At 39.0% G+C, this 15,277-nt stretch overlaps 1 long non-coding RNA gene across 1 annotated transcript in view; it reads left to right on the forward strand.

Annotated features, from left to right (window-relative positions):
* Positions 1,507-15,277, forward strand: part of LOC106505886 — a 54,846-nt gene continuing 41,075 nt past the window's right edge. Inside the window, exon 1 of the long non-coding RNA XR_002339572.1 lies at positions 1,507-3,666. This is a non-coding gene — a long non-coding RNA (uncharacterized LOC106505886). The remainder of the gene's footprint in view (positions 3,667-15,277) is intronic.

Raw genomic sequence — 15,277 nt, forward strand, 5'->3', positions numbered from 1 at the left:
CCTGTAGTCTCTGCAAAGTAAAATATTCTCCAGCGAGACCCTCCCAACTCCTTTGGCTAGCTGTGCAGTGTACGCTGCTTCCCTGGTCCCCTACTTGATTGTTGATTGGGATCACAGAACTTATGCTACTTCTCAGGATCCTTTGCGATCTTTCTGAAATAACTTTCTCCATACCCTAGGCAAATCAAAGCTCTCTGCCCACCCAGGAGGCCCCAAGCAAACACCTGCATAGTCCGCAATGTTTCCAAATTCACCTTTGCCTCCTAGACAAATAGTGGCTTTTGGCCCACTTAGGAGGCCCCTTCTGATTCCTAGTGTCATTTGCGCTGTCAAAGTAATCGCTTCAGTGTTCCCCCCACTGGCCGCTGGCTGGGTTGCAGGGCCTGTGCTTTTCCTGAGGTCCCTCCACCTGCTCCAAGAGTTCCCTCTACTTGCTATGCTTTCTCTGTAGCCTTAAGGGCAGTGGGCTGCTCCCTAACTCTTGCTAAGCAGCTACTGCTAGGGGGTAGATCCTGTAGCTGGGACAGTTTGTGTCTTGCAACCTGAGAGCAATGGCAGGGGTAATACTTTAGTAGTGAATCCAGCCCCTTCCCTCCAGCACCCCCTAACAATGATGTCTAGCCTTGAAGCCGGGCTTCCTCAGCTTACAGCCTCAAATGTGGTCACTCCATATTCTAGTTCCTTCAGGCTCTCTGTGCTACCAGTCCTAGTTTTTTCCCCACATAGCCAGCCCCAGCTCTCTCTCTGAGTCTGATCTCTGAAGCCAGAGTTTCTGTTCCTGGGCCCTGATCACATCAGCCTATGGTTGAGAAGCGCAGGGCGGTGAGACTGCCATTTTTTGAGGACCATTTCTGTTTCAATTGCTTTATGCTGACTGCTGAGTTCTCCTACAGTACTCCAGATATCCTCCACTATTTCAGCTGATCTCTTCACTGGTGTGAGGAACTTCCCAGGGTGCAGGAGTTGTTCTCAGAGTGGTACATTCTGCAGTGAGAAAGGATACCTGCACCAGGCTTTAACTGAGATCACATCCTAGGGATCATTTCTTCTCATATTTGCAGTGTATAAGACTCTCCTAAGGAGCTTGAGAATCTGATCATTAAACATGGCTTACATCACAAACTGACATTTTAACTAGTATCCACATGATCTAATCGAGTGATCAAGGAGAATATTTAAAAAAATAAAACTGTTCTAGGGCAAAGTACTTCTTTGCTAAGGAAAAGAAAAAGAACCAAGTAACATCTTACTTGATTAAAAGAATAGAAAAACAGGTTTAGAAAACTGTCATCTGGTGTTCCCATCGTGGCTCAGTGGTTAACAAATCTGACTAGGAACCATGAGGTTTAGGGTTCCATCCCCAGCCTCGCTCAGCGGGTTAAGGATCTGGCATTTCCATGAGCTGTGGTGTTGGTCACAGATGTGGCTTGGATCCTGCATTGCTCTGGCTGTGGTGTAGGCCAGTGGTTACAGCTCCAATTAGACCCCTAGCCTCCATATGCCGTGGGTCAACCTAGAAAAGACAAAAAGAGACCAAAAAAAAAAAAGAAAAGAAAAGAAAAGAAAACCATCATCTCTGACAGGGAAGGGTTGGCAGATTAAGCAAACAGGACATCCAGTAAGTAAAAATGCAGGACATCCAGTTGAATTTGAGTTTCAAATAAATAATTTTTTTTTTTACTGTAAGTATTTCCAATGCAGTATTTGGGAGACAGTTATAGTAAAAAATTATTCATTGTTTAACTGAAATTTAAACTTAACTAGGTATGTGGTATTTTTATCTGGCAAGCTTATTACAGAGAGGCCAATTGGACTTCAATTCAATGGGTGTTAGATTGCACTCATATTTGTCTAGACCTGAGTAAACATTACAAAGGTGGGGATGATAGCACCTTTTTTTATTACAAAAGTTTTCAAAATCCAAACACAGAAGGCAAAAAAACCCACAGGAAACAAATTCTGTACTATTCATAGCAGACATGTTGATAGGTGCTCCCTTCCAGGTGAGTGTAGCTCAGTCTGACAAAGGGCATTGAGACAGAATCCCCTAGCATGCTCCATGTTACCTAGGAGATGATCTGTTTCCTGAACTGCCATTCTCATCACCATGAAGATGCCAAAATTAGCTCTCAAGGAGTATATCTGGATGGTTTTCAGATGGTAAATTTAGAAGGGATTTATTTTGTGATTAAAATAAAATCCCACTTAATCTTGATATCAGACTTCCAGCCAACTCAATTACCCATTAAATAGCTGTAAATTCACAATTAAAGGGGAAAACTCAGAGAAAATAAATGGCCCTGGCACATGTTCTGTACTCATTGGCATGGGATTGTGAGTTAGCTTACCCCTCTTGCCTTTAAAAGTGTAATTATCATTTGTTCTGGTTGTGAGATTAGATAGAGCAGGGACAGTGTCAGTTATAAGAATTCAACGCACTGGGAAAATGTGTTAGATGGAAAATTCTGCAAACTAAAAACCATTCCAGGCTGGCTGGGCTGGGAGCATAAAGTTCTCTGCACTTTAATGGTCCTGGAGGACTCCATTCTCTTTTAGGAAAATGGATCTTCAGCAATGGGAAAATGGCTATCTGCAACTTTAGGGCTTCCAGAGGCTAACTCAGGCCTCGTATTCTAATCTAACTTCCTGTTCCTTTCCTCGCTGGGTGAGAGCAAGGAGGCAAGCCAGAGTGCCACATGAGGACCTTGCCTGGGTCCCCTGCCTTCTACCTGGCAGCAACTCTTAGCTTGCCTGGCCCCTCTCCAGTTACCACAGCCCTCAGCAGCTGTTGAAAGTAACTCCAGACCCAAGTCTGAGCATAGTCACCACCTTCTCTATCTCATAGCATCTTTGTAAGTATATTAGTTTGCTAGCTTCCATAACAAATGACCACAAACTTGAGAGGCTTAAACAATAGGAATTTATCATCTCATAATTCTGCAGGCTAGAAGTTTGGTATCATGGTGTCAACAGGGCTATGCTTCCTCTGAAGGTACAAAAGAGAATATAGAGAATATATCCTATGCCTCTCTCCTGGCATCTGGTCATTTGCTGGATAGCTCTTAACTTCTGGATAACTGGATAGCTCCTTAACTTCTTAACTTCTGGATAACTGGATAGCTCCTTAACGTCTGCTGCACCATCCTAATTTCTGCTTTCATGTTCACATGATGTTCTCCCTGTCTGTGCATCACAGGGAGAATTTCCACTTCTCAGAATGACACCAGACATATTGATTAGGGGTTACTCCAGTGTAACCTTGTCATAACTAATTATATCTATAATAACTCTATTTCCAAATAAGATCACATTCTGAGGTACTGGGATTTAGGACTTCAATGTAAATTTGGAGGTGACACAATTTGATCCATAATAGTGGGTTTCAAAAGAAATAGCAAATATGGAAGCCCTCTAAAAATTTTAACATAGTCTATGAATACTGCTGGGGGAAAGTAGGGAGAGCCTTCTCTGATTTTCTGACATTTGCACAAAGGAAAACATTTTCACCTCTATCCCTACACAATGAGTGCTAAAGGAAATAATTCTTGCTTTTCTCTCTCTATAGCATCCTTTCCTCCAGGGTGGAAGATGATCCTTCATGAAAGGCAATAAATATTTTACATGAGAAAATGAAATAAAATTTGGAATACAAGGTTATATATGAAAGTGAGTATGTATGTAAGGGTCAAAAGAAAATTGCCTCTTGAATGTAAGTTTTCCTCTTGAATGATAACGTTTATAGTTTCTCTTTTGGGGGGCACTTACAGTATGCCAGACACTATGCTATTCATTATGAGTATCTCATTTTATCCTCAGAACAACCCTATTGGCAAATATTAATATGCCCACTTTAAAAATAAAATGTTGACACTGAGGCTCAGGCACTTCCACATCCAAAGTCACCCAGCTAAAGGACATGGGTGCAGGCACTGAAGTTGAAGTGCCTTAACCACTATGCCCTGAGTGGGGTGTAGAGTGGGCAGATGGGAGTGGAAAAGAGGGAGAGAAAGAGACAGACAAGGGGACAGCTATGAAAGACATTATGAAAAAAATCGAGAAGCATGGGAACAGGCTAAATTTGAGAGGGAAGGAGTTAACAGGGTTCTTTTTGAGGTTTAGGGCTTGTGTGCCTGGAGAGGTGATAACTTTGACAGAGGAAGGAAGCACAGAGAGGGAGCAAGCAGGGCAAGAGATGGGAAGGGCAGGGAGAGCTCAGTTTCAGACATGCCCAGCTTGGGCCTCATAAACTCAGGAGCAATAATAGCCAGGGAGACCACGGTGCCAGCAACCCACAAATCCATGGACACAGATGCAGAGGAAAAGTCAAGTGTTTCAGCAGACACAGGAGAAGTTGGAAGGAAGTCAGAAACATCAGTTTAAATTTTCCCAGTTCTGAATTTTTAGAGTTTTTTTTTTTTAATCAAGAAGCCACTTAATCATGTTTACTGATAATTGTTGAGAGGGTAGGGTATAAATTATATTTGTTTACATCGGCCCAGCTCAAATTTAATCTTTTGAGATTAAATTTCTCCCCCACTTTTTTTCCCTCAAGAAAAAAAATCAAAACAACTTAAATTACAAAGTATCCAAGAAAAATAAACTCCCATTCCTTATTTATTTCCATTAATGACTGGCATATTCACCAAGAATCAAGGGGACTTAACATTTTTGTTTTACTAGTGTTTTGTTATATATTAGGAGTCTAATGTAATTTGTTTCTTATTTTTCTGTTGTCAAGTATATCTTTGACCATAAAGGGATTTTGTGAATTTGTGAACATGAGGGCAATTGAGCAGTTTTAATATTAAAGTTTTATGGAATAAATACTTATATAAATCCACACACATATTTCTTAAATTTATAGGTGGGGAAGAAAATAGTATTAGATGATCTCTCACAACGTAAATTGTATGATTCACTACTTAATGAATCATGCTCTTAAAAATGCTGGGAACATTTTGACATCTCAGTACCTTATAATGTCTCTCTTCTCTTCTCTCCTAATCTCACAAACACTCCTACATTCTACTGTCAATTGCTACACGCCCACAGAATGAAAACTTTCAACTTGCATCTGTCTTTTATATCTGTCCCTACTCCCTCCTAAATAGCTTGATAACTAAGACTGGTTAGTCTCACTTGTTCTTTTTCTTTTTGCTTTAATTGGTATAGTGCAATAGTGTCTATACCAATTAAATGTAAGGAGATTAGTGGTAGTTCTTTGTTGGTTACTATTTGATACTAAACCACAAGCAGGTGAACGGTTGTTTCAGTTTTAGGGCAAAATACCTATATTTGAGAGAACGGAAATTAATCAGTCTCAGTGTATTCCAGCAGTGTATCTCAAAAGTGGCCTCTAGACCAGCAGCATCAGCATCACTTGAAAAAAATTTTAGAAATGCTAATACCTGAGACCCACCCTAGACCCACTGCATCAGTAACTAAGGGAAAGGAGGGGTTAAGCCCATAAATCTTCATACTAAAAAGCTCTCTAGATAATTCTGACACACCCTGGAGTTTGAGAACCAGTGTGTTAGAGTAAAAGTGTACCCAACATAGGACTGTTCTTGACAGAACAAAGTTAATATTCCCTGATGTACACCAGAAGGGACTGCCTTTGTCAGAAGGGCTTTTGCTATTTGTCTGTTTGTTCTAGGAGAAACTGTGTCCTTCCTCTGCCATGAGCTGAATAGCCTTGGGCAAACCTCCTGACCTCTCTGGATCTCATTTCCTCACCTATAAAAAAATTAGAACATCAAACATATGATCTCTATGGCCTGCTCCCAATTCTAATAATTTACACTCCAATTTTTGATACATAATCTCTCTTATGACTAATTGCATTTATTTGTTAGAGGGCAGATCAGAGTCAGCATGAAAAGGTGATATTAACATGTGCACATGGCAATGAAACCCACATCATTGGTCTCTTTAGGTAGCATTCTATCAAGCATCTTTTGTACAAATAGAGTTAAGTCTCATCTCTGTAGCAGAGGTCAGTAAATTTTTTCTGCAGCAGATCAAATAATGTGTATTTTAGGCTTTGGGGGCCATTGCTCACTGTCACAACTGCTCAACTCTGCCACAGCAATGCAAAAACAGCCCTAAACAGTATTATAAGAGCATGACTAGTGTTCCAATAAAACTTTACTTGTAAAAACAATGGTGGGTTGGATTTGGTCTGTGGGGCATAATTTGCCAATCTGCTTTATAATGCTTCCATTTTTAAAAATTAAAAGTTTTAATCATTTCCTAGTTGATTGTTTAGTCATTAGTCAAATATTTAATGCCAGTCCACTAACAATGTATTGATCAAATTGCAGTCGTTAAAAGTGACCCCCCAAAATCCAATGTCCTTATTCTGCTTTTCTGGTGGTTGATCTGTAAGCAATCAACCAAAGTATAATGTTGACCAAACTCAACTTTATGCCTAATTTTCTGCTTTAATACACAATGGAAGCAAATATTCAAATATTTTGCCTGCATAGACATACTTTTAAAAGGTTTGGGTTTACTATTTTTACCTTATCACAGGGCATACCAAAATATAAATTAATTTACTTCTGCAGCTTTGGATCTTGCAACAATCATTTAGCTGCTGTTCTAATGTCTCCGCAGAGTAGGTTTTTGATATTCTGCTTCATCAAAAGTTATTAATAAAACATTGTTAACAGGGTTTGTTTGTTTAAAACTTTGGCTGAGGAGTCCCCGTCATGGCGCAGTGGTTAACGAATCCGACTAGGAACCGTGAGGTTGCGGGTTCGGTCCCTGCCCTTGCTCAGTGGGCTAACGATCTGGCGTTGCCGTGAGCTGTGGTGTCAGTTGCAGATGCGGCTCGGATCCTGCGTTGCTGTGGCTCTGGTAGGTTGGCAGCTACAGTTCCGATTAGACCCCTAGCCTGGGAACCTCCATAGGCCGCAGGAGCGGCCCAAGAAATGGCAAAAAGACAAAAAAAAACTTTGGCTGAAAGGGGAAAGATAATATTGCATTGCTGTTACAGCAAGCCATGACATGCAAGTAAATTCAATATATTATCAGCATCTTTTCCTAATTGGCAGATTAGTGAGCCTGGGTAGAAAAGAATGAAAACCCAAGATGGTGCTTTAATTCTCATTGTGTGAATGCATCCCAGAACACAAGCAATTGGGCTTATTTCATAAATGGAAAAAGAAAGAAAAAGCTCTAGACATCTTTCCAAGTACAATAAGAAATCATGTTGGGTAACTTTGAGATTTCCCATCCTTCACTCTGGTCCCAAGTGAAAGCATATGCCAAAGCAACACTTGAACTTATTCTGAACTTTGAGTTAGATTCATGCTAACTTTCTTTATATTGTTATTATTTTAGTATTATCCCATATTATCCTTCTGTCCACTTATAATAAGTCCTCTCCTGAAATTTTCAGAATAGAATTCTTAATAGAGAGCCAAGTCTTCAGCTGTTGATATTTCCATCAACTTGATAAACATCTTGTTACTGTGTGCTGAATGGAAAACAGGCATCACAGAGATAACAGCCTGTTATTGTTTTAGAATATTTCTAATAAGCCATATTTCCAAAAAAGTATTAGTGAAATGATGAATGAAGGTGGGATCATAAGGATGTGAGCTTAGATGTATGCATCCTTAGGTGCAAAAGGACACCTGTTGCCCACCTTCCCCTTCTTTTTCTAAGAAGGATGAAACATGGTCTATTATTACTTCTTCAAAGATATTTCATTAGATAAATATGTCAGATTATGTATCATATTATTTATTTCATAAATCACATTCTAGGACCAGATGCTTCCCAGTGGTTATTGTTTTTATCATAAGATATACTACATTGAACATCACCCACATTCTGTTCATAGTTACTGACCAAGTTTATGCTACAGCATTCTACTGCAATATCCTGCCACAGGCTTCCTTTCAGCCCATGTACGTCACAGGGTGGAAGTGTCAAGGGAATTAAATCGCCCAGGAACAGCTTTCAGTCATGGATGGCTGAAGCTGAAGATAAATATCCTAGCCTCTTCACATTTCAGGTATGATAAACCTTGGTGTGTTTTACATCTAATTTCTCAGAGAGATTGAACCCCAACTGCTCACAGCAATAACCTGTTTGATAATGCACCTCCTTCACTTCCCTGTCTTGTTTTCTGCTCCCCTACTTACACCCTCCAAGACCACTTCCTAAGTAAACTACTCATACTCAAATATGGGGGAATCCAAATCACACACTGAAGATATTTTTATATATTTCTAAAGCATCTAGTAAGTTCAACTTTGACTTTCTTCTCTTCTTTCTTTTCCTAGGGAGGTAAACTGAGAAAAAAATGGGCATTGCACTCACTAGAGGACTCTCAAATCTCTATCCCTGGAGATATTACAAGTTTAGATAATTGCTCTTTTGCCTGGAATCGTTGTGGTAAAAATATCTGAATATTTGGGAAAGACTCAAGAGTTCCAATTTATGTATCCTAGCTGTGTTTGGCAAATCAAGACATTAAGATGAGTCTGTTAGTCAGAATTGATTTGGATGTTTCTTACCCTCTGCTTACTGAATTCTGTGGTCTAAAGATCAAGAGATAAGGCTCTCGATGTTAAAATTACTGAACTCCACTCATGGTATCAAAACCAGAGTTGAAATACTTATTCTGAAACATGTTGGGTTCATAATATGTGTCAGGGCCTCGTTTGACCTTTATAATGACCTATAGATTTAGTGAGATTATAGACTCTGTTTTATAGATGAAGAAACTGAGGTCAAAGAAGTTAAGTCACTTGCCTAAAATAACAGCTAATAGAGCCAGATTTGCAAGCCAGAGTCTTCTCAGTCTAGTACTCAAACTCATACCCACTAAGCTGTTCTGCCTCTGCAGAAGTTCCTTCCTTAGCTCTGAGCACACCTGGCAGGGATATGTGATGAGAGCAGTCTTCCATATGCCAGAACCACAGCACAGGGAGACCAGCTCTGCACTGAGAATAAAGAAACAGGTTTTAAGGCCAGCTGGTTGTGGGTTAGACACATTTTTCTATTCCTTTAAGTCTTATGTCTTCTATGTAAAATGAAGATGTTGGATTAAATACTTCTAAGGCCTCTTGCAGTTATGAAATTGTACTGCTTTTTCTTGGAAAAACTTGGAAAGATATTTTTCTTTTCAAATTGCTGCAGTTTTATTATACATATCATAGTTTTCAGTAGCTGCAGATTCAGAAGCACAACTTGAGATGTGGCACTGAATTAAAGAGTTAAGGAGTATGTTTGTTGGATTGAAAATGCTAAGATGACTATTGATTAATAAGATAATTTTAGTATAAAAGCAATTTAAACAGGCATTCAGATGGAAAAGGAAATCATCCTAAGTGCCCCTAATAAAAAATAATTCTGCATTTTATCTCTATTAAACTATACTACATCCATCACACTGTACTACCTACTTCAGTTTTAATCTTACTGGGGAAGAGATGATTGCAGATTTAGCTGATGGGTTAAAATATTGATACAGAATTCAAAAATCACATCACCAGCCATTGATATTGTATCTTCCATCTCTTTTCATGTATGTTAAAGGTGAAAAATAGTGCAACAAAACCACCAAATGCTAGCAACTCTCAGTCCCATTAACCATTTCGGATTTAAGGAAATTCTATCACTAATAAAAATAGTAGATCTATTGTTTAAATCACATAACCCTTACATGGAAATGTCTGTTCCCTCAGAAGCTGGATGTTTAAAGGTTGGAGTCTGGAAGCTCTTTATAGATACAGGAATGAGGCAGTAGGCCTGGTGAAAAATCATATGGATAAACTCCTTTGACTCATAGGATTAAGAGAACTCATATTTTCATCTTCACATGACAGTATAGACTTGTGCTTCATTTTATAATCACAATATAATGACCATCTCTGAATGCAGAAGAATACTAAGGTGGTAGAACATCAATATTTCCTGAGCTTCAAGCTTAGGGTTAGGGTTAGGGTTAGGGTATGCTAACCCTAACCCTAACCTGTGAGGGGAAACCAGAATGAAAGAACCTTCTATCAGCCACATTCTGGGGTGATCTTTGACTTACTTAACAATTCTTTGGATCACCTTCTCAGTGTTCTCATCAGAGATATTCTAATACTAAAGCATGCCAGCCTATCTTTAAATATTAAACAAGTCAAGCAGACTTGCCCAGCAGAAAGACCATCAAACTTCAGCTCACTGTCTAGTAGATTCCTCCATTCCTTCTCATTTAAATATGTTTTGCCCGCAGTTAACCAATATTCTCTTGAATCCTTGCCAAATAATTCATGTTTATTCAGACCTGGAATAAGCCAAAGTAAATAAAAAATTCCAGGTGTGACCTCACCTGGATAAATTTACCACCAAGAGTCTCAGAGTCAGAGCATATGAAGCTAAAGATTTTTCCAGGCCTCTCACAATTAAAAATTATTTGGTCTTCCTTATTTGGGTATCAGATCACAGAATTGATTCTGTGTACACCTTCATGGGCTTTTTTGGAAATATTACTCACCAGGTGTATTTTCCCATCAGAATATCTGTGCTATGTTTTTTTTTTTCAAATGCATTAGCTAATATTTTGCCAAATGAATTTTAACTTATGATTTTCTGCATGAGACACTTTTATGTATGCCCGGGGCTTGAGCTGCTTGCTGCTCTAGCTGCTGATTTTGTTTTAGGACTATTACACTGTTTTTCAGCAACCCACTAATGAGCCATTAAATGAAACTAGCTTGCTTGCTGCAACCTGACCAACCTCAGGCCATTAGACCCACATGTTTTCTTTTTTATTTCCTGTTATTTGCAATAATTCTCCTTCCCATATAGTTGGATAAGCTCCTAGAGAGGTGACTTCACTATCTAGATTTGGCGTTTTGTTTTAAAAATCCTGATAAAAATCTAAAGACTGAACAAAGACCTAACCCAGGAAAAAACAATGGCAAAGGAAGTTTGGTGTTTGGGCCCCATCATTCCCTTCAGTGCCGTTTCTCCATTCTCAATATCCTTCCTGTCTTGTGATATCCTGGTTCCTATAGCAAGGAAGGGAATAATGTAACTCTAATTTACCAGCTCTAATTTACCATAAGAGCAGTAGCTCTTATCCAGGGGTGATTTTGCCCCTTAGGGAACATTTTACAATTCTAGAGATATTTTTGACTGTCACATCTTGGGGGAGGTACCTATTGGGTAAAGACCAGAGATGCTCTAAACATGTCACAATCTCATGATGAACAGGACACTCCCACCATGAGAATTATGCTACTCAATGGCATTATCTAAAGATGGTATCTGTTATTCTTTTTGAGTTTCATTTTTTAAAAGGGGCTAGGCAAGAAACATACTTAACTCTATAGTATTATCACCTACAACTTCAGATGTAAAATTGGACACAAGACCCGTTGGCTTTCAGAGATTCAAACATATCCAGAGATTTCTATCATGTTTTATTTTATCTTATTTTTATTCTGTGTCATTACTGTCCTGATGGTCTTGGCTATAGAAAACATTCACTACCATTAAATGGTGGCAACAATGTAAAAAGAGAGTGAAGAAATATGTAGCTTACTAACAAAATTTACTCTAAAATTTTTTCTTCTATTTTTTCCGTTAGCTATGACCAAAAAAAAGGTTTATTCTCTTCTAAATTTTTCCCTTCTAAGCAGGTGAGTTTATGACTCTTTCTAGAATCTGTTTCTTTAGAATATTATGCCAAGATCACTGAGCACTTGTATCAGGGTCTGGATACTGGATGAAATATTCACTTCCCTGAACCAACCATTGGCCTCAGTGCTCCTTCCTCAGTGCTTCCCACCACCCCCTCATCCCTTGGTGTGGCCTCAGGAGCACTGGGAGCCTCCCTATGTATGAGTGTGACTATTCTGTGGGACTTCCATAAAAGGAAACGAACAGGTCACTTCTTGGATCTTGGCCTTGACCTATGAGGAGAATAGGCACCAGCCCAGCCTTGCCTGACCCAAGCAAGACCTGGGCTCCATCCTCTGGTCTCCAAAGAGAATGGGCAGCTCAGCAGAAGCTAATGGAAGTCAGAGTTCTCTTTACGATAAAACTTCTGTGAAAGTTCTATTTTTATACCAAAAGAAAAACTGGAAAGAAGGGCATACTGCAACTTTAAATTATTAATTGTCGTCATGGGACTGTTCCCCTCACAAGATCCTTCTCTCTTACGTTTTGAGCTAATATCATTGGAATCAGTCTCTCCTCTTTAAGCAAGGCTTTGAATCTTTTCAAAATTCACAGTCTGAGGTAGAAGCCTTAATTTTTCGTGTCACTGACCTCTCACTTCTGTTGATTATTTCTTGGGAATTTAAACCATTTAAGGTATACTTTAAAGCTAAATATTATTAAGTCTACTCTTATAAAGTCAAAATCTGAATCCTCTCTGCACCTTTACTAGGGTCAAAATTCTGACCTCAAACTGACTTGCTCCAATTCTCATGTAGGTTTGTAAGGGTTCATGGTCCACAGGAATTTTTGAAATTCTAGGCTGATGCCCCAAAAGAAATAGATATGGACTGGGCAAAAATAGGTGTAATATTTTCCTGTAACTAAACTATTTTTAGCACAGAACTCTCAGTCCCTCCCCATGGGTCCTAAATTATGAGAGAAAAAGGAGCCGAGATGAGAAAAAAAAATCTTTGGATGATAAATTATATTAAATAATACTTTAGTGATTTTTATTCTAAATTATATGCTATTTTCTATTCCTTTTACTCTATGTTCTTTTCCCACAATGCTTTTAAACTTTTCCTACCACTAAGTTATCAATGATAGTGTTCTTCATTGTACTGTTACAAAGAAAAGTGAATACTTCTTAAAACCAAGGGACAGATTGAATTTCTGAATGGACTTTTGTTGAGCACATGGACTTTTGGAAGCAAAAGTAAGAGCCAAATTTTGTGGGGAAGAAAAGAGATTTTTGTTTGATTTGTTTGGTTAGAAATTTGTTTGGTTTATTTGTTTTGTCTATTTGATTTGTTTGGTTAGAGATTTTGTTTTCTTAAATTCTAAAAACTTCTCTAAGCAAGGAGAAAGCTAAAAGCTAGATTTTAAAGCTTCAAAAATAAAATTGAAGTGTTTACAAAATTATAGGGTTAGCCCTTCTCCTATCCAAAAGAAAAAGTCAACTGGAAAGTAGGAAGAGGGGAATTGGAAGAGATATGGATTTAGATTCTAGAGGTAGTAGATCATAAAACCCCCCAAGAAATGAGGTAGGAGGATAAAATTTTTAGTTTCTCTAAATTGTTATAGTCCACTGTTGAAGAAACAGATGCCAAGATGGAATTAGACATGAAAGAGATTTATTGGGTGAAACACTGGAGAGAAAGTGGGGAGGAAACCAGGAGAGATGTCAGACTGTGATGAAGGTCTGAGTCTGTGAAGAAAGGAGGGAACAGAGCATTTGAGGGAGGATAAGGACTGCAGTAGAATTCTTAGAAGGAAAAGCCTACAGGGAGTCCTTGAGCCGAAGTCACTCATCAGATGAACCCTGTTGCCTCCCAGGTAGTTTTCTGACCTTAATATCCCGGCCATGCTCCTCATTGACTGGGGCAGTCCCTGGGAAACATGGCCTCATTCACAACAACATGATGCACTTCTGAGCACTGCAGGTAGAGTTGTGGGTCAGTTATACTCTCCAAAGTCAGTTATCTGAGAGGCACATTTTCATGAACACTGCAAAAACTCACATTGGATTAGGGCAAATCTTACAGCATATAGTCTTGTGCCTTGCTTCTGTCGATTGAAAAAAAAATGCGTAACATAAGAGTTGAGAATTACATTTATTTGACATACAAACTGAGGACTTAAGCCCGGAAGACAGCCTCTCAGATTACTCTGAGAGACTGTTCCAAATAGGTAAAAAGGAAGAAGCCAGGATACACAGGAGTTTTTGCAACAAAAACCAGGTAGTCATTTTACTATTAATAAAAGAAAAAGAAGACATCTCAAGTTAATGAATTTAGTACTTTTCCATGTATAGGAAGATGCAAGAGGCTGGGCTCATTGAAATCATTCCTTTCATGTGCATTTTAACTATCTAGGGTCAGCATCCTGTTTTTTTCTATCCTGAATTCCCTCAGGGTATTCAGTTGAGAGGCAACTGTAGTGTCTAATGTCTTGATGGCTGAAACATCCATTGTTTACTGATGTGGCAGGCAACATTCTTCATCCACACTTCTCTCCTGAGAGAATACAAGCCTGGGAGTCAAAATTCAAGTCTAATAGAGCAAATGGGTGATCAAATACCAGAAAGAGAAAGATCTTGGCAGATTGACTTCGTGTAGTAAGGTAGAGGAAACAAAAAGCTGGCTGGATGAGTGAGAGAACCCACAGGATTCTGGTATCAGTGTGACACTAAATGACATTGTGACCCAAGACAACAACAGCAGAGACCATGGATATTAGTCACCAATGCCAGCAGCAGAGGCATTTCAGTCCTGGTGTCTTAAAACTGGGTAGGACTCACCATATCTCAGCTGATAGCAGAGCACATCACCCATTGTTCAAACTGGAAGAGGAGCTATGCCACAGCAAAGGCCAGTGTGACAGGGGACGCCTTAGTACTTGCCATGGGAGGCATTCAGTAAGTGGTAGAGAACCCAGTAATTCAGGATAGAGTGCAGATACAGATGTCCAGATGTGGAAAGGAAATAAAACCAGTGTTCTCCTCTGCTACAGAGCAACATTTGTGTTTTTACTGATATCTCTAACCCCGGACCAGAATGAGTGTTATACAATTGTTGGATGAGAACATGATTACTTAATTTCGAGGTCATTATGATAATTGGTGCCACGTATATACTTACACCATCAGAATACTAAAATCAGCATGTTTATCTGATTTCTTTAATGAACAAACAAGGAATGAATTACAATATTTATTTGCTTTATCACAATATGTATGTTTCTCATTAGTTTGAAGCTAATATATCTGAATTGCCTGTAAGTTGTTAATAATAAGCAGATCTGATTTCAAGGGGAAAAAAGATTCTAATAAGAGCTGCCCCAAGTGTTTGCAGAAGAAGCTAAGTATTAACCCTATGGCAAAGTGCTGGATTTCATCACTGGAATGATTCCAACATTTCAGGAACTTCTATAACATTAGAAATGAGTGGGAGATGGAGAGACCAAGGTTCTTCCTCTGGGAAGCAAAACTGTGAGAAGTCAGGCCAGGATAGTCAGCTGAAGCTCATGAAACAAGTCAGGCCAGGATGGCCAGCTGTATCTCATGAAATGTGGGCCATACCATTATGAGGGTAGCGACAGG

Source organism: Sus scrofa, chromosome 16 (assembly GCF_000003025.6).
Source record: "Sus scrofa isolate TJ Tabasco breed Duroc chromosome 16, Sscrofa11.1, whole genome shotgun sequence".
Lineage (NCBI taxonomy): Eukaryota > Metazoa > Chordata > Mammalia > Artiodactyla > Suidae > Sus > Sus scrofa.